At 39.9% G+C, this 24822-nt stretch overlaps 1 protein-coding gene and 1 long non-coding RNA gene across 12 annotated transcripts in view; one reads left to right on the top strand and one right to left on the bottom strand.

Annotated features, from left to right (window-relative positions):
• LINGO2 (leucine rich repeat and Ig domain containing 2) overlaps window positions 1-24822 on the top strand; it is a 1453939-nt gene that overhangs the window by 1419591 nt on the left and 9526 nt on the right. The gene's annotated exons all lie outside the window — the stretch shown is intronic.
• Window positions 2084-21856, bottom strand: LOC112447776 (uncharacterized). The gene is made up of 3 exons (XR_003035965.2): window positions 21273-21856; window positions 20454-20567; window positions 2084-2782 (listed from the first exon to the last, which is right to left on the bottom strand). It is a non-coding gene; the product is annotated as an uncharacterized lncRNA (long non-coding RNA).

Genomic DNA, 24822 nt, shown 5'->3' on the forward strand with positions numbered 1-24822 from the left:
GACATGGTAATTTTTAACAGCTAAATTTATACCTAAATCCTAAAGACCATCCAGATCAATTTCTTCAGCACATATGTGAGAAACAGAGACAGCAAGTGACCACTCCCAGATCAATGAGTGAAAGAGTGACCCAGGAGTATGCAAAGGCCAGGTCTTCTGACTTCATTATTTCCTTCCCATGCTTGTTGAACTCATTGTTATTCAGTCCCTAAGTCGTGTCCAATTCTTGTGACCCATGATGTGTAGCTCCCCACTCCCCGAGCCTCCTCTATCCTCTACTATCTCCTGGAGTTTGCTCAAATTCATGTCCATTGAGTTGGTGATGCTATCTAATTATCTCATCCTCTGGTGCCCTCTTCTCCTTTTGCCTTCAGTCTTTCCCAGCATCAGGGTCTTTTCCAATAAGTTGGTTCTTCACATTAGGTGGTCAGAGTATTGCAGTTAAACTCATAGGAAGCCAAAATAGGACATTAAGATCAGTGACTTGAAGGACAGTAAAATGGAAATGAAGATGGCAAGTCCCCGCACAAGAGTTCCACTAATCTGGCACTGCTAATTGATCTCATCTTCTTTCCTGGTAGGGGCTTCCCTGATGGCTCAGATGGTAAAGAATCCACCTGCAATGAGAGAGACATGGGTTTGATCCCTGGGTCGGGAGATCCCCTGGAGAAGGGAATGGTTACCCACTCCAATATTCTTGCCTGGGAAGTCCCATGGACAGACGGGCCTGGTGAGCTAGTCCATGGGGTCACAAAGAGTCAGACACGACTGAGCTATATCTGATTTATCTATCTTCCCTGGTAAGTGCACACACACACAATCCTGTGCTTCGGGTAACCATCCCCATGGATTAGATTTCTTATACACTGTGAAGCATATTTGTTCTTTCTGGTTTCGCAATTAAGTGCATGCACCTTGGAATAGGGTTGGTCAGTGTTCAAATTCCAATTCCACCTTTTAGCAGCTGTGTGACCTTGAACCAGTAACTTGACTTCTCTGAGCCTTGAGTTCTATAAATCGAAGGTAGTGTTCCTTTTGGGGTTGGTAAATGGTGAATAAAGTGCTTGACGCAGTGCATGGCATATACTATGCTCTCAATCAATGATACTTATTATTATCCAAAAGAATTAACCACTTTTCTGTGTTTTCTACGTTTCAACTTTGAGGCATTAGATTTATCAAAATGTGTGTGAGGGGAGTTTTATGGGGCTGTTCAGTGGTGTCTTAGGTCTTTTTGCTAGATTCTATATTGACAATAATAAGTAATTCTAGGAGAGACTCCATTTAGAAGTAAATTCTAACAGGTAGAACCTGTTTGTCTATTTTTAGCCACGTGCTCCGTGTCGCTCCAGAGTATCTGTTGCATTGAACTGCAGTTCAGCTCAAGACTGCTCATTTAGAGGCTCGAGAAGCCTGGAAAGATTTTAGAATTCAGGTTGGAATCAATGTCAAAGCTGAATCTGGAGATGAGGTGTTCTTACATGCCATCCCAGAAGCAAAGGGTACAGAGACAAAAGAGTGTAGCCAGGTGGGAGAAGCTCTTTGATGAGATGTCCTTTCTGTAGACACTCTCCAGGAAGAGAGAGCTAAAGAACAGTCAAGTACGCACTTGACGCCCACTGGGGCTTGTTTGCAGAGCCTGAATCTGGGGCAAACAGCTTGCCGCATGTCTTAATGCCTAGCCTCAGCACTTATTTAATTTGAGATGCATTTATTTCCTGTTAAAAACTGTTGCAGTCACTCTTTGGCATCAACTGTTTGCTGGAAAGCAAGGTGAGACTGTCAGATGGTTGTATTGGCTGGTGACATATTCAGGCTCTCATGTGATAGGGTAGCCATTCAGATAATCACTTTAAATATTTCACTAACACAGTAGTAAATTTTTTAAAAGTATACAGTGATAGTGCTTCTGTTCGTCATATTCACACTGCCTTTTTATTTCTAATAAACTTTGTCTTCTGAGGATATGTTGTTGAGAGCTCTCCCTAGAATATTATCATTTGTAATAGATGCTCCCGAATAGTTTATTTTTATTTATACTAATAGCCAGGGAGTCATGGTAACACCTGGGAAAGTGCAAAAGCAAAACGGAATTTTCTTTGGAGGAGATAAGAGGAAGCCGCAGAGAAAAAACTGTTGGGCGCCCTTCGAGTCCTTATCTCCTGAAGTAATGAATTAGTCATCCAGAGGGGCAGGAATATTCCCAGAAGGAAGCTTCCCTGGTTGTCTGGGAGGTTTAATTCTCACTAACCATTAGGAGTGACTGTGAATGCCACCTCCCCGTCCTTGTGTCTATGACGAGGCTGTGAGCACTGTACTCCCATCTGGGCGTCTGCTTTATTGCAAAGAAAAGAATGCAGACAAAGTCTGAATTTTTGCACAATGCCTAGAGTCTATTTCCACGAATGTTGCATTAATTACTGAGTGAGAGTGTCTCTTATGAATTTTCAGGTGTGTGCTTGCAATTCATTTTTTTTCCCATTTACATAAAAAGTCGATTGGAACAGGAGTCTTTGTTGCTGCCTCAGTGGGATCTTCTCAGGGGATTTTTCACAGAGATTTATGTGCTTGAAACCAAACTTAGATCAAAAAATATACTGAAGGTTCTTCGAATTACCATGGGAATGGTTCAGCTCTTAGTGTATTCCTGTCACACAGAGAATTTTCCAGCTAGGCTGACTCCTGGCCCAGCCTCTGCTCTCTTGGGAACTGTAGAGAGGGTATAACATTTAGATTCGCACCTTCATCCAGCCTAATGAATCTTCTTCCTACAACTTAAATCCTTTAAAAAAAAAAAAAATGAAGATAAAACATGTGAATAGACTTTTAGAAAGAGGGGGCTATACAGTGCAGTGGGTAAAAACAGAGACGAGAGCCAGACCTGCTATGATCATGCGACATCAAGTCCATTTCCTAAGGGCTCTGAGATTGGATCATGTCATCAGCTAAACAGATGGCAGTGGTATCTCTCTCGTACAGTTGTGGGGAGTGAATGAGATGACCCAAAGAGCATCCAGCACAGTGCCTAGCATATACATTCTCGCTATGATTTTATTATTCAGAAGTTTTCTTAATTCAAGTCATTTTGGCCTCAGAAATCATTCCATGCAAATATAAACTCTGGATGTGCCTACCTAGAAAAGCGGGAGTTTAAGTCATGATGTAACATAACAGTTCTGTTGAAAAGAAGGGACTGGGCTCAAAACTGGAGAAGAACTGAATGTCTTATGAGAACAAGTCCACCTTCCTTCCCAGAAGGCAGGCTTGAGGCAGAGATGTTGAGGAAAGTGCCCTTGGTGGGGAAGTCAAGCACATCTCCACGTGACATTCAAACTCAGGTACCAGCCTCATCTGCTGTCACCAAAGGACAGCGAGGCAGGTGGCGAGCCAGGAAGGAAAACCCCTTCCTGCCTTGTTCTCTCTCACTGCTCAAGCCATCACTTCAGTTCAGTTCAGTTCAGTTCAGTTCAGTCACTCATTCGTGTCTGACTCTTTGCAGGCCCATGGACTGCAGCACACCAGGCTTCCCTGTCCATCACCAACTCCCAGAGCTTGCCTGAGTGCCATCACGATTACCAAGGCAACTACATAGATAGTCTAGAAATCTACCACAAGGACTCTGATTCAGCAGGCGCTACTGTAGATTCTGATTTAGTGTGCTTTGGATAAAACCCACAGATCTGTATTATGTATACAAACATATAATATTTAATTTATAATATTTATAGTACATATTTTACAATTGAACTTTTATTATCATTCACAATTCAAAATGGACAAGCGTAGAGATAATAAACATCCTCTCTCCTGCCCCAGCTCCCTTCCCTGGAAATAACCAATGTTATCTTTGTATTCTTCCAGAACTGTTTTATTCATATACAAAGATACATTTATTTTCTCATATTTTACATAAATGTGGATCAGCATCTTACAGTTTTCAGAGTACAAGTCTTTTGCCTCCTTAGATAGGTTTGTTCCTAGGTATTTCATTCTTTTTGATGCAATGGTAAATGGGATTGTTCCTTTAATTTCTCTTGCTGATGTTTTGATGTTAGTGTATAGGAATGCAAGAGATTTCTGTGTATTAATTTTGTGTCCTGCAACTTTACCAAATTCACTGATGAGCTCTAGTAGTTTTCTTGTAGCACTTTGGGGATTTTCTATGTATAGTATCATGTCATCTACAAACAGTGACAGTTTTGTACTTCTTTTCCAATCTGAATTCATTTCTTTCTCTTCTTTGATCTCCATGGTTAGGACTTCCAAAACTATTTTTAATAAAAAGTGGCATGAGTGGATATCCTTGTCTTGTGATCTTAGATGAGACACTTGCTGATTTTCACTATTGAGAAGAATGTTAGCTATCGGTTTGTCATGTATGGTCTTTGTTACATTGAGGTAGGGCTTCCCTTGTGGCTCAGCTGGTAAAGAATCTGCCTGCAATGCGGGAGACCTGGGTTCAATCCCTGGGTTGGGAAGATCCCCTGGAGAAGGGAAAGGCTACCCACTCCAGTGTTCTGGCCTGGAGAGTTCCATGGACTGTACAGTACATGGGGTCGCAAAGAGTCAGACACAATTGAGCAACTTTCACATTGCTGTAGGTTCCCTCTGTACCCACATTCTGCAGAGTTTTTATCATAAATGGGTGTTAAATGTTGTCAAAAGCTTTTTCTGAATCTGAGATAATCATATGTTTTTATTCTTCAGTTGTTTAATGTGGTGTATCACATTGATTGATTTAAGATTTTGAAAACTTCCTGCATCCCTGGGATAAATCCCACATGATCATGGTGCATTATCCTTTTAATGTATTGTTAGATTCTCTTTGCTAGTATTTAGTAAAATACTAAATATTTCATTGTCAAGGATTTTTGCATCTATATTCATCAACTGGCCTGTAATTTTGTATTTTTGGTATCTTTGTCTGGTTTTGGTATCAGGGGATGGTGGCCTCATACAAAAGGTTTGGGAGTGTTTCTCCCTCTGCAATATTTTGAAAGAGTTTGAGGAGAGGTGTTAACTCTTTTCTAAATCCTTGATAGGATTTGCCTGTAAAGTCATCTGACCCTAAACTTTTGTTTGTTGGAAAGTTTTCCACCACAATTGCAAATTTTTGTGATTGGTCTGTTCATATTTTCTATTCCTTCCTGGCTCAGTCATGGGAGATTGTACCTTTCTAAGCATTTGTCCATTTCTTCCAGGGTGTCCATTTTATTGGTGTAGAGTTGCTTATAGTAGTCTCTTGTGATCCTTTGTATTTCTGTGGTATCTGTTGTAACTTCTTTTTCATTTCTAATTTTTTTGATTTGAGTGCTTTCCCTTTTTTTCATAATGAGTCTGGCTAAAGGTTTATCAATTTTATCTTTTTAAAGGACTAGCTTTCATTTTCATGGATCGTTTCTATTTTTTCTTTGTCTCTATTTCTGCTCTGTTTGATTTCTTTCCTCCTCCTAGTTTTGGGTTTGGTTGTTCTGCTTTCTCTAGTTGCTTTAGGTGTAGGCTAGGTTGTTCACCTGAGATTATTCTTACTTCTGGAGGTAACACTGTATTGCTATAAATGTCCCTCTTAGGATTGCTTTTGCTGCATCCCACAGGTTTTAAATCGTTGTGCTTTTGTTTCATTTAATTTCTTTTGTGATTTGATGACTATCTTTACTATTGTTTCAACTGCTTTTCTTTCTTGTCTGTATATCTGTTGTAGATTTTTGCTTTGCAGTTACCATGAGGTTTTGATATAGCACTCTCTCTCTATACATGATTGTTTTAAGTTGCTGGTCTCTTACTTTCAAATGTGTTCCCAGTATCTTGCATTTGCACTCTCTTCTCACAACTGCTGGTTTTGATATCATAGTTGTGTGTAGATGACATCCTACCTTTACTGTATATTTGCCTTTATCAGTGAGCAAAATTACAGAGAGTACTTGTAAGTTTCTTGTTCCTAGTTATGCCTTTTTCTTTTTTTTTTAATTTTATTTTATTTTTAAACTTTACAAATTGTATTAGTTTTGCCAAATATCAAAATGAATCCGCCACAGGTATACATGTGTTCCCCATCCTGAACCCTCCTCCCTCCTCCCTCCCCATACCATCCCTCTGGGTCGTCCCAGTGCACTAGCCCCAAGCATCCAGTATCGTGCATCGAACCTGGACTGGCAACTCGTTTCATACATGATATTATACATGTTTCAATGCCATTCTCCCAAATCTTCCCACCCTCACCCTCTCCCACAGAGTTCAAAGGACTGTTCTATACATCAGTGTCTCTTTTGCTGTCTCATACACAGGGTTATTGTTAGCATCTTTCTAAATTCCATATATATGTGTTAGTATACTGTATTGGTGTTTTTCTCTCTGGCTTAATTTGTATGGAAATACAAAAAACCTCGAATAGCCAAAGCTATCTTGAGAAAGAAGAATGGAACTGGAGGAATCAACCTACCTGACTTCAGGCTCTACTACAAAGCCTTTTTCTTTTCTGCTTTGAGAAGCATTTGTTGAAGAGCTGTTCTGGTGGTGCTGAATTTCTTAGTTTTTGCTTGTCTATAAAGTTTTTGATTTCTCTTTCGAGTCTGAACGAGTCCTGCTGGGTAGAGTATTCTTCGTTGTAGGCTTTTCCCTTTCATCCCTTTAAATATATCATGCCACTCCGTTCTGGCTTGCAGAGTTCCTGCTGAAAAATCAGCTGATAACCTTATGGGGATTCCCTTTATCTTTATTTATTGCTTTTGCCTTGTTGTTGTAGTCTTTTCTCCTTGGCTTTAATTTTTGTCCATTTGATTAATATGTGTCTCAGCATGCTGGACTTGGGCTTATCCTGTATTGGACTTTTTGCACTTCCTGGACTTGAGAGTGTTTCCTTTCCCATGTTAGGGAAGTTTTTGACGATTATCTATTCAAATATGTTCTCAGGCCCTCTCCCCCGCCCCCCCACTTCTGGGACTCCTATAATGCAAATGTTGTTGTGTTTAATATTTTCCCAGAGGTCTCTGAGACTGTCCTTTTTTTCACTCTTTTTTTTCTTTATTTTGTTCCACAGCAGTTATTTCCACCATTCTGTCTTCCAGGTGACTTATTCGTTCTTTGGCCTCATTTACTCTGATGTTGATTCCTTCCAGTATATTTTTTCATTTCAGGGATTGTAGTGTTCATCTCCTTTTGTTTGTTCTTTAAATCTTTTAGCTTATCATTAAGCATTTTTTGATACCTTCTCAGTCTGTGCCTCAATTCTTTTTCCAAAATCTTGGATCATCTTTATCGTCATTGCTCTGATTTATTTTTCAGGTAGATCGCCTATCTCCACATCACTTAGTTGTTGTTCTGGGATTTTATCCTGTTCCTTCATCTGGGAGATTTTCTCTCCTGTCTCATTTTGTCTTACTCTGTTTATGGTCTTTCTGCAGGCTGCAGAGTCGTAGTTCCTCTTTCTTCTGTTGTCTGCCCCCTAGTGGGTGAATCTGGGTGTAGCCCCACTAGTAAACAGGGTCACGTCAAGCGGTGTGTTTAGAGGCCCCTGCGGACTCAGGATGACTTTAGGAAGCCTGTTTGCTGACAGGTGGGGCTGTGTTCCCACTGTTGGTCGTTTTAACTGAAGTGTTCCAACACTGGAGCCTGCAGGCTATTGGGTGAGATCTGGGCTTCCATGATAGCTCAGTTGGTAAAGAATCTGTCTGCAATGCACAAGACCCCAGTTCAATTCCTGGGCTGGGAAGATCTGGTGGAGAAGGCATAGGCTACCCACTCCAGTATTCTTGGGCTTCCCTTGTGGCTCAGCTGGTAAAGAGTCCGTCTCCAATGCAGGAGACCTGGATTCGATCCCTGGGTTGGGAAGATCCGCTGGAGACAGGAAAGGCTACCGACTCCAGTATTCTGGCCTGGAGAATTCCATGGACTGTATAATCAATGGGGTCGCAAACAGTTGGACATGACTGAGTGACTTTCACTTCAGGTCACCAAAATGGCAACCTCTGGGAGAGTTCATGTTGATGGATATTCCCTGGGGCTCTGCCACCAATGTCCTTGTCCCTACCTGTGGTTTGAGCCACAGCCATCCTCCGCCTCCTCAGGAGTCTGGCACAGTTTCCTAGGAGTCACGGCCTTGCCCTGAGTCCCAGTGCAGGAGAAACCTTGTGTGTGCCCTCCAAGAATGGAGTTTCTGTCTCTGTCAGTCCTCCAGAGTGTCTGCACTCAAACCCCACTAGCCTTCAAAGCCAGAGGGTGCTCCTCCTAATGCCAGCCCTCCAGCTGGGAAGCTGGAGTGGGACTCAGAACTCTCACTCCTGTGGGAGAACCTCTATGATATAGTTATTTTCCAGTTTGTGGGTCACCCATCCAGTGGAGAAAGAATTTGATTATCTCGCTAAAACACCCCTCCCGCTGTCTCAATGTGGCTTCTTCTTTGGATGTAGAATATCTTTTTTGGTAGGTTCCAGTCTTGTCAATAGTTGTTCAGCAGTTATGATTTTGGTGATTTTGTGAGAGGAGATGAGCTCAAGTTCTACTCCATCTTGTCCCTTCGCCCTCCAATCAGTAACAATTTTTTTTTAATACAAGGAATTTGTTGCCACATTTGATCACACACAGTTTATATACAAAATTATATTCTATATATAAAATACTGCCCTATTAGTGTATATGAAATTATTTAATTCAAAGCAGTAGGATTTGGTTACTACTATGTCGGATGCAAATTGTACCAGCTTTGCAAGAGACAATATGCTGATATAAATGTGCTGATATTATGTCAAGGAGGTATGGGATTTAGTGGGAGTATTTGCATCATAGAAATCAGCAATCACTGGAAAACAGGAGAAAACTGGTTGTTAAACATTTACCAACACAGCACTGTTTCTGTAGGTCAGGTATCCCAAACCAAACACACACATTGTCCTTAACGGGCACAACTACAGAGACTGAGCAGGCAGGCAGGCACTGCTAAAAAGAAAGATATTTTATTAAATAGAACATTACTAAGACTGGCACATTAAGTAGAAAGTTAATCACAGTACTGACTTCTTAGCTTTAATCACTGAATTCTTGCCAGTAACCAAAAATGTGGATTAGACACACAGGATTTCTCTCTCATCCCTTTGCTATTAAGTATCTAAATAATTATTTCTGTAGTCAGAGTCTCCAAAGCTAAACACATGATGAAGAAAAAATGACCCCAGGTCCTTACTCTTATAGTCCTAGAATGCAAATCAGAAGTCTAGATATTCAATAACTTCTCTGGCAACAAAATGAAGCATGTGGAGAATATCTCGGGCACATTTGATAGGTTATCACACTGTTTCTAAATCTCCTATCTTTGACTCCTATAGCAAATGTTTCCAAAAATCAAGTAGCATTTCGAGATTTTCTAGCATTAAATAGCCTTGGAATGCCCCACTTAAGTTGAGGAACAGTATTCATGTATTTGTCCTATTAACCCTTTTCTCCCCTAGAGTGCTAAGCAAGAAATTAGCTCTCTTCCCTCACCTTACTGATGGCTGCACTTTCAACTTATGAGTAAATCAAAGGCATGACATGCTGTTTTAATTACCTACTTCTTGTTTGTGAAACCCAACTATTGGTCAAAAATGACATTCCGTAAACAGGAAGAACAATGCTGTTCCTCTGGGAACTTTTAGTGCTCTGATAATCCCAAATAAAAGCATGCAATACTATGTGGCAAGGAACAGTCACTGGCCTTGTGCGGATTGTGCTGCAGGTTGGTCAAGGGCTTTCCCATTGTCCCAGTAAACAGTACCTGCAGGCCTTTGGTGACTTAATAGCAAGCTGACTCTGCCCTATGTTTCCATATATTCCTCTCCGTCTACAAACTGCACAGGGCCCCGCACTCAACACCCACCCAAAAGCTTTATCTAAAGAACTGTGATGACTCCTAATAAAAGAATGCAGAGAAATAAAAGATTTGACCTCAATCCTAGGAAGACTGGAAAGGGACCCAGAGGAATGTCATAGAGGACTGCAGCTCAAAGCATCTTCTCTCCGGCATTGCACCATGCAGCCCAGGACCTTCCTTCTCACTGGTCCAGAAAGTGCAAACTCAACTCTTTCATCTAGAATACCCCCAAATTTCTACTTGCATGACAGATAATAAAGCCTGTAAATTGACCTCACTGGTGAAGAGATTGTGGATTGGTGGTGGTGATGCATGGGAGCATGCTAAAGTTGCTTCAGTCATGTCTGACTCTTTGCAACTCTATGGACAAAAGCCTGCCAGGCTCCTCTGTCCATGGGATTCTCCTGGCAAGAATTCTGGGGTGGGTTGCCATCTCCTCCAGGGGGTCTTCTCTACCCAGGGATCAAACCAGAGTCTCTTGCATCTGCTGTACTGGCAGGCGGGTTCTTCACCACTAGCACCAGCTGGAAAGCCTGTGGCCTCCCAAGGGTTCTCTCATTGGACAGGTCAGCATTATACCAGACTCTGTACCGTGGAGCACTGACATGTTCAGGACAGACAGAGGTGGTTAGAGGACTCTTAGGAGGGCTTCTGGGAAGACAGAGAAAAGAGGATTAAACTTTTCTTCATTAAATAAACTTGAAGAAAGCCTGTCTTTCTCATGTCCCAGGTTTTCTAAATGTTGCTATTCTCTTCTGACAATTTTATCTAATTAACATCTATTTTTCACTTCTTTATGCAGTAATCAGAGTTCAATTACCGGAACCCAGCTGCTGATGCTAAAAAGTACTGGAAAATTATATTCATACAATAAATCCTCAGATGCCCTCACCATCTCCTAAAGCAAGACAAAGGAGTTTGATTCCTCAACTCTATTACCTACATACCTTCATTCCCCTTTTATAAATTCTTCTGTGACTTTGGTTCCATTTCAGGACCATTATTGAAGGCCCACAGGGAGAGGGTCAAAGAAAGGAATAAAAATAAACATGAACACTAACACAGAAGTTTCCATCTAAGGATAGTAAAGGACTTACAACATATGTACATATTCCAACATTTTTGTTTTTAAGGAATCAAACGAAATTTGAAGAGCATTTTACCTGAAGTTAATATTCATGTATCTGGTACAGAGAATTTTGTTTTCCGCATGGAAAAATTCACGCCTCAGTTTGTATATTCTTTAAGTGTTAGCCTTATGAGAGAGGTGGTCATTGAAATCCATCCCTGAAGGTCTTATAAACAAACTTATGATTAATTAAACAGTTAATTTTGATAATGATTAATTTTTAGAAGTTTCTAATTCCATCAAATTGTTTTGTGTATGCAGGAGGTTACATTTTATAATATTTTGGTCATCTTAAGTCTTTGTTTGAATAAGAGGGGAAGGAGGTAAGGGAGAGAAGGAGGAAAATGGAATAAGAAAGAAGGAAGGAAAACGGAGGGAGGAAAGGAAAAGAAAAGAAAAATTCTGAACTTTTTAGATGATTATGAAAAATGCAAAGTCTTGTTACAGAACTTGGGGTGTTCCTTTGCTATTTTAAGTAAAAAGAGGAAAGAACCAAGATTTGCTATGGGGCTTCCTGTCTGTCAACTACTCCATGTACTTAATTCACTTAAAAATCTCAATAAATAGTTGGTAGATAGAGGTATTATCCTTGACATTATGAAACTGACAATTCTTGAGTTTACATGCTATGGTTAAGGAGTCAGATAAGATTGTCCAAACCTTCCTGTTCCCTTTCCATGTTATCTGTTTTCATGATGTGTCTATTTCCTGGCATATCATCATGCCTGATTTCTTGATAACTGGTTGGCCATTCCAAGTCTTTGAACTCAGCTTCCCATTATAAGACTGTTGGTAGAAAGTAGGACGGAGAAGGCAATGGCACCCAGTTCCAGTACTCTTGCCTGGAAAATCCCATGGACGGAGGGCCTCGTGGGCTGCAGTCCACGGGGTCGCTAAGAGTCGGACATGACTGAGCGACTTCACTTTCACTTTTCACTTTCCTGCATTGGAGAAGGAAATGGCAACCCACTCCAGTGTTCTTGCCTGGAGGATCCCAGGGACGGGGGAGCCTGGTGGGCTGCCGTCTATGGGGTCGCACAGAGTCGGTCAGGACTAAAGCGACTTAGCAGCAGCAGCAGAAAGTGGGACAGTCCACTGCACAGAATTTCTCACACTGAACTTCAGGACAAGAATTGAGAGTCAAAAGCAAAATTTCCTTGGGATTTAATAGAATTCATAAGCATCACTCTTCCCATAGCACAAGCAGAACACAACAACCAATGTTGTTCACTTAGAGTAACTTCTTACTGTTCTGGTCCTCTGGCCGTTAAGATATCCCAGCCCTCAAATATTAAAATTTGCTCAGTTCTAATCCCCAGACTACTTACTTGATCTTTGACTTTTTTCTAAAACTAGATTCATCAACATCAAAGAATGTGTGTGTTCTTCATATTTGTATTGAAAGAACTCAGTTTTGAGATAAGCATCCAGAAGACTAGTTAGAACCCCTGAACCAAGAGAAACATGTGCAGGACCATCAGGAGGGAAATCTACATGCTCCCAGGGCAGTGGCCATCTTTGACTGGGACAGCTCAGGTTTTTCTCCTGTTGCCTAGGATATTATATGCATAGTGCCCCCATCCCTTCACAGGACAGTCCCAGTTTGGGTGGCGTCCTCTGTGGTCATTCTACCTGTATAATGTAAAACCTAGATCACCAGAGTAGACACAGGTGGATTTCCCTCCTACCTTGAGTTTTGCTCTGGTGAGAACATGCAATATTAATAAAACATTATGAGGCCTTAGTGAAGCTAAAACCAACTATATAACAAATGCTGCTTATGTAACTCATAACATATGTTGAGAGAAGCTGTTTGTTTCTCTGCTGTGGCAGACCTATGTTTTCACAGAGATGGGCGGAGGAAGCTCAGCTGGCTTTGGAGTCGATGACAGAGCTGGGTTAGAATCCTTGCCCTGCCACTTGTTACAACAATGACCTTGACCTGGCAGCTCTGCTCTCCCTAAGGCTCAACTGTATATTCTAAGAGAATAGGCATAATACCACCTACCACCCAAGGCTGCTTTTACCAGAATAACAAGGGCTTTAGAGCCACAGACACCTCTGTTTAAATACCACTTGTACTACTTCTTGGCTGAATGACCCTGGCATTAAATTTGACCTAGAGACTCAGTTTCCTTATCTACAGAAAATCATAACAAGTACAGTTCCTATCTCAGAGATTATTTTGAGGACTAAATAATATAATGCATATAAAGTAAGCATGTAATACTCTGTCATCATTTTGAAATATAATATGGGGATATACTTAAGGCCTATAAATAATTTGTACCAGAAATTGTTAAGATTGCCTTCTCTCTCAGTTCAGTTGCTCAGTCGTGTCCAACTCTTTGCGACCCCATGAATCGCAGCACGCCAGGCATCCCTGTCCATCACCAACTCCCAGAGTTCACTCAGACTCACATCCATTGAGTCAGTGATGCCATCCAGCCATCTCATCCTCTGGCGTCCCCTTCTCCTCCTGCCCCCAATCCCTCCCAGCATCAGAGTCTTTTCCAATGAGTCAGCTCTTGGCATGAGGTGGCCAAAGTACTGGAGTTTGAGCTTTAGCATCATTCCTTCCAAAGAAATCCCAGGGCTGATCTCCTTCAGAATGGACTGGTTGGATCTCCTTGCAATCCAAGAGACTCTCAAGAGTCTTCTCCAACACCACAGTTCAAAAGCATCAATTCTTCGGCACTCAGCCTTCTTCACAGTCCAACTCTCACATCCATACATGCTACTGCTGCTAGGTCGCTTCAGTCGTGTCTGACTCTGTGCGACCCCATAGATGGCAGCCCACCAGGCTCCCCCATCCCTGGGATTCTCCAGGCAAGAATACTGGAGTGGGTTGCCATTTCCTTCTCCAATGCATGAAAATGAAAAGTGAAAGTGAAGTCGCTCAGTCGTGTCCAACTCTTAGCAACCCCATGGACTGCAGCCTACCAGGCTCCTCCATCCATGGGATTTTCCAGGCAAGAGTACTGGAGTGGGGTGCCATTGCCTTCTCCATCCATACATGACCACTGGAAAAACCATAGCCTTGACTAGATGGACCTTTGTCGGCAAAGTAATGTCTCTGCTTTTCAATATGCTATCTAGGTTGGTCATACCTTTCCTTCCAAGGAGTAAGCGTCTTTTAATTTCATGGCTGCAGTCACCATCTGCAGTGATTTTGGAGCCCAAAAAAATAAAGTCTGACACTGTTACCACTGTTTCCCCATCTATTTCCCATAAAGTGATGGGACCGGATGCCATGATCTTCGTTTTCTGAATGAGTTTTAAGCCAACTGTTTCACTCTCCATTTTCACTTTCATCAAGAGGCACTTTAGTTCCTCTTCACTTTTTGCCATAAGGGTGGTGTCATCTGCATATTTGAGGTTATTGATATTTCTCCTGGCAATCTTGATTCCAGCTTGTGCTTCTTCCAGCCCAGCATTTCTCATGATGCACTCTGCATATAAGTTAAATAAGCAGGGTGACAATAGACAGCCTTGACGTACTCCTTTTCCTATTTGGAACCAGTCTGTTGTTCCGTGCCCAGTTCTACCTGTTGCTTCCTGACCTGCATACAGATTTCTCAAGAGGCAGGTCAGGTGGTCTGGTATTCCCATCTCTTTCAGAATTTTCCACAGTTTATTGTAATCCACACAGTCAAAGGCTTTGGCATAGTCAATAAAGCAGAAATGGATGTTTTTCTGGAACGCCCTTGCTTTTTCGATGATCCAGCGGATGTTGGCAATTTGGTCTCTGGTTCCTCTGCCTTTTCTAAAACCAGCTTGAACAACTGGAAGTTCACGGTTCATGTATTGCTGAAGCCTGACCACACATTATTAGGTACTAACTGGTCTAGCTTAAATCACAGTAATATTATCTGAGAATCAATTAAGATTTCACCTGGTTTTAAATACTCAACCAGAGGTTCACATAAATATACCCTATGAATTATACCCCTGAATTGGATGAATTAAAACCTCAAATGACATTGTTTTCCATGAAACAAATTTAAATTGCTAGAATTATTTCCTTATATATGCCGTTTTATACTCCAAGCTCTTTCGTACTTTTTCACCTTCATTCTTAGTCATAAAAATCTCATTTTCTGAGCCATTTATTGGTTTTCTTTTGAGACAGTTTATCCAAATGCAGCATGTATATCGCATAAAGGTAAACATAATATGTGATTCCCTAGAGATTTTTACTAAAATATAAACTAGCAAATATATGTAAGCCTTCCTAGTATGTGTATCTAAATATCCATACATAGACAGACACTCACATACATTGTATATGTGGTGTGTATATATAAACAACGTGTATGTATAGTCTCCAAGGAGATACATAGTTAACCAACCCAATCTAAAACACACATATGTATATATAAATGACAGTTTTCAGCCGTATTTATATATTTCAATGGAAATTGAGATGTGATTTCTGTATTCCCTCGTTGGAAATAACTCAATTGAACGACAGATTATTCATGAATACTCTATTGGCAGCAAAATGAAAAGAGATGCCCAGTACTGCGTGGAGAGGAGAGGGTGTTAGAGGCTGTTGGGAGTATAGACAGAAGCCTGGGTGCAAGTCCCTCTTCCAGCACTTGTCAGGTATCTGGCATTATGAAGTTATCCTTCTGTGTCATTGCTCCTCTAGAATTCTGACAACTGAAAATATCAGAAGTGAAAAGCTCGTTGCCTAAGCCTTTCATGTATTTCCCAAAGTATGGGATGCATTCCAATGTGATCGCCTCATTTTAGGAGGTACAAAATGTTTAGTAACCCTGAATTAATGAAGATGAAGCTACTCTCTTTTAAGTGTACTGTCAATCCTCTAATTATACGGAAGAAGACTTGGTTTTAACACCTGTCTATCGCTGACCATTATCCACATGGAGATCAGGTCTCTGGCACATAGCCTGGGAAGACAAGAAATTATAACTAGAATGTGATATTATTCTGTTTCCATTGTTTATATTTTTAAAATTAATTTCCATTTACTGTTTTCCATTCTGGTTTTCCATCTAAAATTGTACAGTGAATTCTTACCTTTAGGGTATTTAAGTTTTAAAAATGAGGTGATTGAAATAATCAGTGCACCTACCACACTGGCTCAACACGAATCACGCCATGGTAACCAAGGCCTGGTATCTAGAAACATCGTGTTCCTGTTCCTAGTACCCAGTATTAAAGGTTGCCATGCTTTGTACAAGACACTGCTGGGCATAAGCACACTGCACTGACTTTCCTTCAGGACAAGAATAAGCACGTTCATATATGAACAGAGCTACCGCACAGACCACATAGGCTGAGGCTTATGTGTCATTCCCTTTCTGGCATCCATGACTTGAATCCTTGCTTTCCCACTGACCCTATGCTTGTGGTCTGGAGGCACCATGGCTGAAGCTGCTATTCCATTAACACACTTGGATGTCAAGTCAATAAGCCAAGAGTCCAGTAGGGAAGACACAACATGTACAAAAATAATACATGGTAGGAAATCATTAGGTAGTCATAGGGCAGTAGAATATTGACAGGGAAATAGAAATAGTAACCAGAACTGGTACCTACCTTCTACTCCGTAATGTGGGCTCATTAAGTGCATTATGAATGAAAGGTGCATTAGTTCATGTCTGTGTATCAGTTAGTCATGGCAGCAGAGGCTTACTGTGATTGCATTTTAAAGTGCTTTCATTATATTTTTATGTTCTATCTTTTCAAAAGTAACGTAATGCGTGTTGAAAACATTTTTTAAACAAAAACAATTGATAGTGTTGCTGGATATTTATTCTAACACTTTGTTGTATTTCTTTACAATCTTTTGTTTGATGCATAAGGATATTTCCCCTTTATTATATTCACACTATAGGTATAAATTTATATCCCACTTTTTTCACTTAACATTTCTGCATGTAAACATTTTCCAAGTTATTAAATATCTCCCATAACCATGATTTTAATTCCTATATAATAGTCAATTTAAGGAGATGAATCACAGATAATGTAATTACTTCTCCATGACTAGACATTGTTTTATGCAATATTCCAGCATATTAAATAATACAGTAAAATGCATCTTTGATGTTATATTGTAATTTGATTCCAATTTGAGAAAATTGAATCATTAATTTGTTTACTGGACAGTTTCCCTACTAGACTATTAACTGAGAACAAGAATCACATTTACTCAACTCTACATCCATAGCTCTCTGCCTTGAACATAGAAGGTACGTGTGATATGTTTACTGAGCTGAAATGAATATACTTTCTTTTTTGATAGTCTTCCACTCTTTTCTGGAGAAAATTCAAGAAATCATTTGGCAGTCATCAGTTTTAGTTCAGTCGCTCAGTCACGTCCGATTCTTTGTGACCCCATAGACTGCAGCATGCCAGGCTTCCCTGTCCTTCACCATCTCACAGAGCTTACTCAAACCCATGTCCATCGAGTCAGTGATGCCATCCAACCATCTCATCCTCTGTCATCCCCTTCTCCTCCTGCTTTCAATCTTTCCCAGCATCAGGGTCTTTTCAAATGAGTCAGTTCTTCGCATCAGTCATCAGTTAATTGCTAAAATAAAGGAAAATCCCCAAGTGTCTACTAAAATTAGAGGCAAATCTATTGTCTTGGGATATAAAAATTATGCATTCTTAGTTAGCTTTTTTGCCATATGGCTTGAAAATAAAATCATTTGCTTTCATTTTCTCATCTACAAAGTCACTAAAAAAAATGATAAAATTCCTATCACCCAGGAATCAAAAAATGACTGAGTTTTACCTAGATATATTAAGTCATTATTAGTAATATGACTTAATGTTCTTAACAGAATAGGCACATAAATGGAAATTTTAGGTGCAATTCTCTATCTGGCAATGATAGTTATATCAATAAGCACCAGATTTGAACCATAATGTGGCAAGATATTTTTTTTTTTTACATTTGGAGAAATACAAGCAAAATCACTGAATGTAAAACTGCAATGATATTTTAAACATAATTTTCCAGATGCCTACAGCCTTTCAAGAATTAACTTATAAATAAACAATAGAAGCTTAAAATATATCCATGCATACTACTGCTACTGCTAAGTCACTTCAGTCATGTCCGACTCTGTGCGACCCCATAGACGGCAGCCACCAGGCTCCCCATCCCTGGGATTCTCCAGGCAAGAGCACTGGAGTGGGTTGCCATTTCCTTCTCCAATGCATGAAAGTGAAAAGTGAAAGTGAAGTCGCTCAGTCCTGTCCGACTCTTAGGGACCCCATGGACTGCAGCCCACCAGGCTCCTCCGTCCATGGGATTTTCCAGGCAAGAATACTGGAGTGGGGTGCCATCGCATTCTCTGCCATGCATACTAAATTGCTACTTAATATCTATATCTCTATATATTGGCAGAGAATAGCTAGCTACTTACCAAGCCTGCTTCCTCTTCCTCACAGGCACATAGCTAAACTTCCTTTCCCAGACTCCCATGCATAGGTGTACCCACATGACTGAATTCTCGTGAGTGAAATGACAGCAAAAATGATGAGTGCTATTGTCAGGTTTGGTTCATGAAAACCTCTTACCCAGAATCCTCTTGGTCTTTCTCCATCTGAAAATGGAGCATGGCAAGGACTTAAACGGTACAAGTCCCTTAGTGTTTTCTTGAACCAGAACTAATAAACTACTGGTTTAAACTACTGTGTTAGAACAGCTAGAAGAAATTTATATTTGTTCATTTCCAGAGTGTTCCATATGGGATTTGAGACAGCTATCTTGTCTGAGGAGCTTTCAAAAAGGTCTTGGTGACTGCAGCACCAACTAATTAAAACCAGGTAATCTCCAGAGGGAGTCCCTTCATCCAGGAATACCCACACTTCAAAGAGTCCAGTTTTTCATGGAACAATAGATAAGTAGTTTCCCCTTCAGATCCTTAAATCTTAAGATCAAATAGAGAAGAATTGTGTTATTTTCCCAAGTAAAATTTCTTAATAATAAGAAATGGGCCCCTGTGGTCACATATTTCATAGGGATTGGCCTAGGTGGATCCTGAGGGATAATTACCACAGAAAGGCAGCCAACCGTTTTTTCATTCCATAGGGAGGCATTTATTTTATAGCTCTTCCTAACTCTATTGTCAGAGGGGTTGAAGTAACTTATTAATAGGAATTTTTGCCCAAGATTGTGGTCACCTCAGTTTGCTCATTTGTAATATGAGATACTTAACAGACATGAATGTCTACCTTAATAAACTAATCCAGTGCTTTCAGATTGCATGTCCCTGAAGGCAACTCTTCACTGGGGAAATGTTTGTAAGTACTCTCTTCAGGTGAGAGTTTACATGTCTAGGAGATATCACTTAATAATGTTTCTCTTTCTCTGAATAATAACAATAATATTAGTTAACGTGTATGGAGTGCCGACTTCGTATACACTCTCACTTTTTACTGTTACGATAACCTACTAGGTTACCAGGGAAGCCCGTTTAGTTACAATTATTCCCATTTTAGAGGTAAGAAAACTGAGACTAAGAAAGGGCTAAGGTATAAACACATTTTTATTATTGCATTCCTAGGTTCTTAGCCATTAACTTATACTGCCGTATAGATTTGAAGCACTTCATAATATATTTCTGAGACCATCAGGCATCTTGAGCCAACTACCCTACATTTAATAATATCAATTTCAAAGAGATACATCTCAAAGCTACACAAAAACCATTTTCATCTCTCAAAGGTTTAAGTAGAACAGGCATCTTCTTTATGTCCAAGTATTTCTATGTAGGCCAAAAGGAGACTCAGAACTACAGCAGAAGAGCAAATGATTTGCATTTCAAAGAGATCAAAATAAATACAAGAACAGAGGGCTCTCTGGTTGCAGGAAAGATTAAACAGAAACTATTAATTGATGACTTAGGACAAGCTTTGCTAATTGTTTACTAGTCACTTGAATACAAAATGAACTCATGTTTTGAAGTAGATACAGTCCAGTGGAAAGCTGTTTCAGAACCATGAAAAACGATACCAAAGCATAGCCCAGAGGGAAGATGAGGGAATTTTGTGGTTTTCTCTGTTGTTAAAAGGAAGTGTTACTATTAAATTTTTTTGTAACAAAAATACTTACAGTTGCTATTTCTTTGAGATGAATTGTATACAGTGAAAATGTGTGAGAAAGGATGGAAGAAGTACAGGGTAAAGGTTGAGAACTCTGACTTTGAAGTAAAAAGTGCACAGAAATACTGACTCCATAACTGTACATACATGGTAAATTGCTCCAGTTGTGTCTGACTCTCTGCGGCCCTCTGGACCATAATCTGCTAGGCTCCTCTATGGGATTCTCCAGGCCAGAATACTGGAGTGGGTTGCCATGCCCTCCTCCAGGGGATCTTCCCACCCCAGGGAGAGAACCCATGCCTCTTAAGTCTCCTGCATTGGCAGGTGGGTTCTTTACCACTCACGCCACCTGCACTGTTAGGCAAATAACTCGCAAGCAAGAAGGGTGCTTACCCTTTCTTCACAGGTCAGGAGGTAAGTGCTTCAACAGGCTCTGCTGGAATCCTTCAGTCTTCCACTGTAGCTAAGGGCACACCACAACTTTGGTCTGACTTCTTCCTAAGAAATCTAGAGGATAATTGTTAGGCTTGATTGTCTCTCTGTGATACAGGAAAGGAAGCTGCTGCTGTACTGCGGTTTCTCTACATTGATGGGTTTTTACCCATCATTTTTACAAATGAATTTTCCCCATGCCAATGAGGGCAACAGGCATGAGAAAGCCAGTATGGATGTTATATTAGTCCTTTACTATCATGTCATCTGGGAGGCTCATGGGCCCTCAGGCAGTCAGTTCAGTCACTCAGTCGTGTCTGACTCTTTGCAACCCCATGGACCGCACCATGCCAGGCCTCCCTGTCCATCACCAACTCCCAGAGTTCACTCAAACTCATGTCCATAAAGTCAGTGATGCCATCCAACCATCTTGTCCTCTGTCGTCCCCTTCTCCTTTTGCCTTCATACCTCTCCTGAATTAATTATAAAGGGAAAACGGGGGGGGGGGGGGGGGGTAATTTAAGGTACTATGCAACTACATCCATGAGTCCTGCTTGTCCAGTTTACTAACTGTATGATTTCCCATAAATTTCATTGCATGAACTCATATTAACAGCTAATTTTCATATATAGAGAGAGACTTTAAATCAAGTGGTAACTGCAAGCAGCCAACAGTCTCCATTCAAATGACTCAAGATCAAAGTTTTACTTTTAGCTATTTACAGAATTGATCGTCTGCATATGATTAATATCTACAATGGTAGATAACTGTTCACCTACCTGCATAAACCACTGAGCAATTTTATCACCCCATTTGTAATTTATCACCCCATTTTGTTTAGAAAATATAAGACACATCAGATATCCTCCAAACTTGGCTTTCATGTTGGCCGTTTCCACTTCCTCCTTGAATATTAAAAGAAGAGTCTTGATGTTGAAAGTTTCCATTTCCTCCCTATCAAAAATACGTTGAGAGAAAAAAGGTAAAAATACTTTGGAGGGTAACTAGAAATCACACAGAAGGATAATTTTCATTTTGCAGAAAAACAGTTCAAGTCCAGTGTTCCCCACCAGGTTGGGGACTTTGGGGTTCAATCTCAAGTTCACTCAGGTCCTTCAAAGAACTTAGGTAACCCTGGTGACTTTCACAACTTACGCTAAAATTGATTTCTCTTGGTTTTCAAGTGTTTTATACAACTGTCACAACTCTTCAGTATCTGATTTGGACACAGACCAGTATTTATGAATTTATGGTTTTAGACACCAGGAAGTTATCTCGTATATTTTGGACACTTTTTTTATTATTATTAAATCCTTTACATTCCTTTCTTCCCCCACCTCCCTCCCTCTTCACCCACCCCTCTCCACTTGGGAAATAGGTTCATTTATTTATTTCCAGTAAAGCTATAGTTTGTTTGTGTGAAGGTTTAAAGAGCTTTCGGTGCCATCCATTTATTGCTGTGTGCCCTTGTTCAGATGCCAGTCAGGAAACTAAATTAATCATAGAATTCTCAGGATAAGAAGTTTCTCATCACCTTAGCATCTGTCAAAGTAGCTGTCTCTCTTCTAGGTTTTCTTTTTAAACAACACACAGCCATCATCATCTCTTTCTCTTCTCCTTTATGTTCTTTAAAATGATAGCTATTGGAAACTCCTTTTTTTCTCTTTATAACTGTATCATCCTTTAGAGGATTTCCTTGTTCAGTATCTTCCAAATCTGTCTTCAGAGGAAATCCATGTCTCCTTGGCAACGCTTTATGTTCTGACAGATACTGTTTCAACAAACCATTCTCCCATTAAAATAATTATGGCAGTCACCTTACACACACCACCTTTAATCATCACATTTATCCTGCTTTATGACCGCAAATTAGCATATGAAATACTGAGAATCATAGATATTGTATCAGCTTACCCACATCCCACAGCTAACAGGCGTCAAACTCAGAGTTACATATTGCACTCAAATATCGTTTCTGTTTTTCCATTGTGAAGTCCTTTGGTTTTGTTTGTTTCGTGCTTTAATACAATGAGTTGCAAAATATACTCAGCACACAAAAAATATAAGCAAGAAAATATCCCAACTTCGTACACTAGGTTTAAAAAGGCACTTATCATTGAGCCAAAAATCAAATCAGCCTTTGATCAGAATTAATGGAAAGGCCCTAGCTGGCTTCCTGCGGATTTTAGTCTCCTGCTCTACTCTTAATGAAATGAAGTTCATCTTATCAGACCATGGTCACAGTCAGACATTGAGCGCAAGCTTTGATTGTAAGACTTCCGCTGACAGTGGAAGCTAAGTGGAGTCAGCAGTTTGTCCTTCTAGACTAAACCTAAGAAGTATTGTGATAAGAATAATAAAGCACAACCTTCCTGCACAGCTTCCAAACTATATACATCAAAGAGCTGCGATGAGATACGGCCTCATATTATCTACTTCTGCTTAGCTGAAAGACAGAAGTAGAAGGGAGGAGCTGCCCACAAGTGAAAGGAGCTTATCTGCTGCCTGCTTGCTGAGCACTTATCCATCCTTCTTTGTGATGGTCCTTCACTTTGGAACCAAAAGAACAAATTTTTAAGGAAAATGATACTCAACGCTATGTACCTTCGTTGAACTCCTTTCTGGTTGAGTTGCAGCCATGGTTAAATAAGATATTGTCATTTCCATGTTGGACACAGAGCCTGATTAAGGGATCCAAACAATGAAATAACATTTTCCCAAATCATTACTGAAATAAACCAAAAATAGGATGCCAGTTATCTCCTTATCTAACTGGTGATGATACATAGATCATGCAACTCTAGCAGACAAAACTACACTCAGCAGTGGAATTTATATGGCTCATTCTTTATCATAAATCAAAATGAAAAGTACAAAGTGTGAAATAAAACTTCTATCCTGAACATAAAATCTGTAATAAAATGTACATTTTCCCAGCCCTACCAAAGAAATGCCCCCAAAAGTATCTGAAAAATTTTACTTTCAAAGAGTGGAAAATCCTTCGGCCCACATATCTTGACCCAGTGACAGACACATTTGAGAAACTTGAATTCCTCATCTTGTTACTGCTAAACTTGCCATCTCAGTGAATGACACCAGGTCCCATCCAGTTGTCAGAAGGCTAGAACTCATCTTTGCCTCTTCTCCTCCACCCCTCACAGTCAATTCATAAAGAAAACATTTCTATTCGGCCTCAAAACACCTCTTGAACCTGTCCACTTACTGAAGACTACTCCTGTGAACCTGCTTTGTTCTGGTTTGAATAATGCAACAGCCTCCTGAGTTTCCAGCTTCAAGGTTTCTCCTCCTGCAAGTCTATTTTTCATGGCGGTCAGATTAATCTTCCCCAAATGTAAATCTGCTCATATCACTCCTTAGCATAAACCACTTTAATGGCTTGCCACTGCCCTCAGGATAAAGTGCAAACAGCTTATCACAGTTTACAAGCCCCTTGTAAATCATTCCTCTAATTACCTCTCAGCCTCTTTTCCCCTCCATTTCTCTTCCGGTTTTGCTCAAACCATTCTGGACTACATATTTTAATTCCCCAATCACAGGGCGTTCTCCATTGTTCTCATGCCTCTGCACATACTGTTCCTTTTGTCTGGAACTCACTATACCTTTTGTGAATGAAAATATACTGTTGCAAGTCTACTATATATTTTACCTGAAGCAATTCACTAAAAAGTATAAATTGTGGTAAATGAAAGATGTATACTCTAATTCAGACAGCAACAAATAAAAAATAATGTAAATAAATACAGAAAGAAGAATTGCAATGCACACTTAAAAACTACACTTGATCTCAGCCAAAAGGCCCAGAAACAAACATGCGTTTTAAAACCTAATTCATTTTGATGTTTGGCAAAACTAATACAATTATGTAAATTTTAAAAATAAAATAAAATTAGAAAAAATAAATAAAACCTAATTGTTTAAAACAGAAGATAGGAGATTGAGAGAAACAAAGGAATTCAAGAGACAAATGGCCAACATATAACAAAATGGCATGCTTAAATGCAGCCATATAGTAATTATATTCTATTTAAATGGAGTTAGCAACCTAACAAAAGGCAGAGATGCTCTTTAACTACAGAGATACCAATATGTTGAAAGTTTCATATGGAAAAATATATACCATGGAAACATTAAGCTTGAAAAGCTAGAGTTGCTGTGTTCATCATTCAAAATGACTTAAAGACAAAAAGTATTACTAGAGACAAAGATGGACTATTCATGATAAAAGAAAAATCACTAAATCAGAAATTAAACATCTGCTTAATATCAGAATTTCAAAATATGTAGGGGAAAAAAGCTACAGAACTAAGG

This window comes from Bos taurus, chromosome 8 (assembly GCF_002263795.3).
Source record: "Bos taurus isolate L1 Dominette 01449 registration number 42190680 breed Hereford chromosome 8, ARS-UCD2.0, whole genome shotgun sequence".
In the NCBI taxonomy this organism is placed as follows: domain Eukaryota; kingdom Metazoa; phylum Chordata; class Mammalia; order Artiodactyla; family Bovidae; genus Bos; species Bos taurus.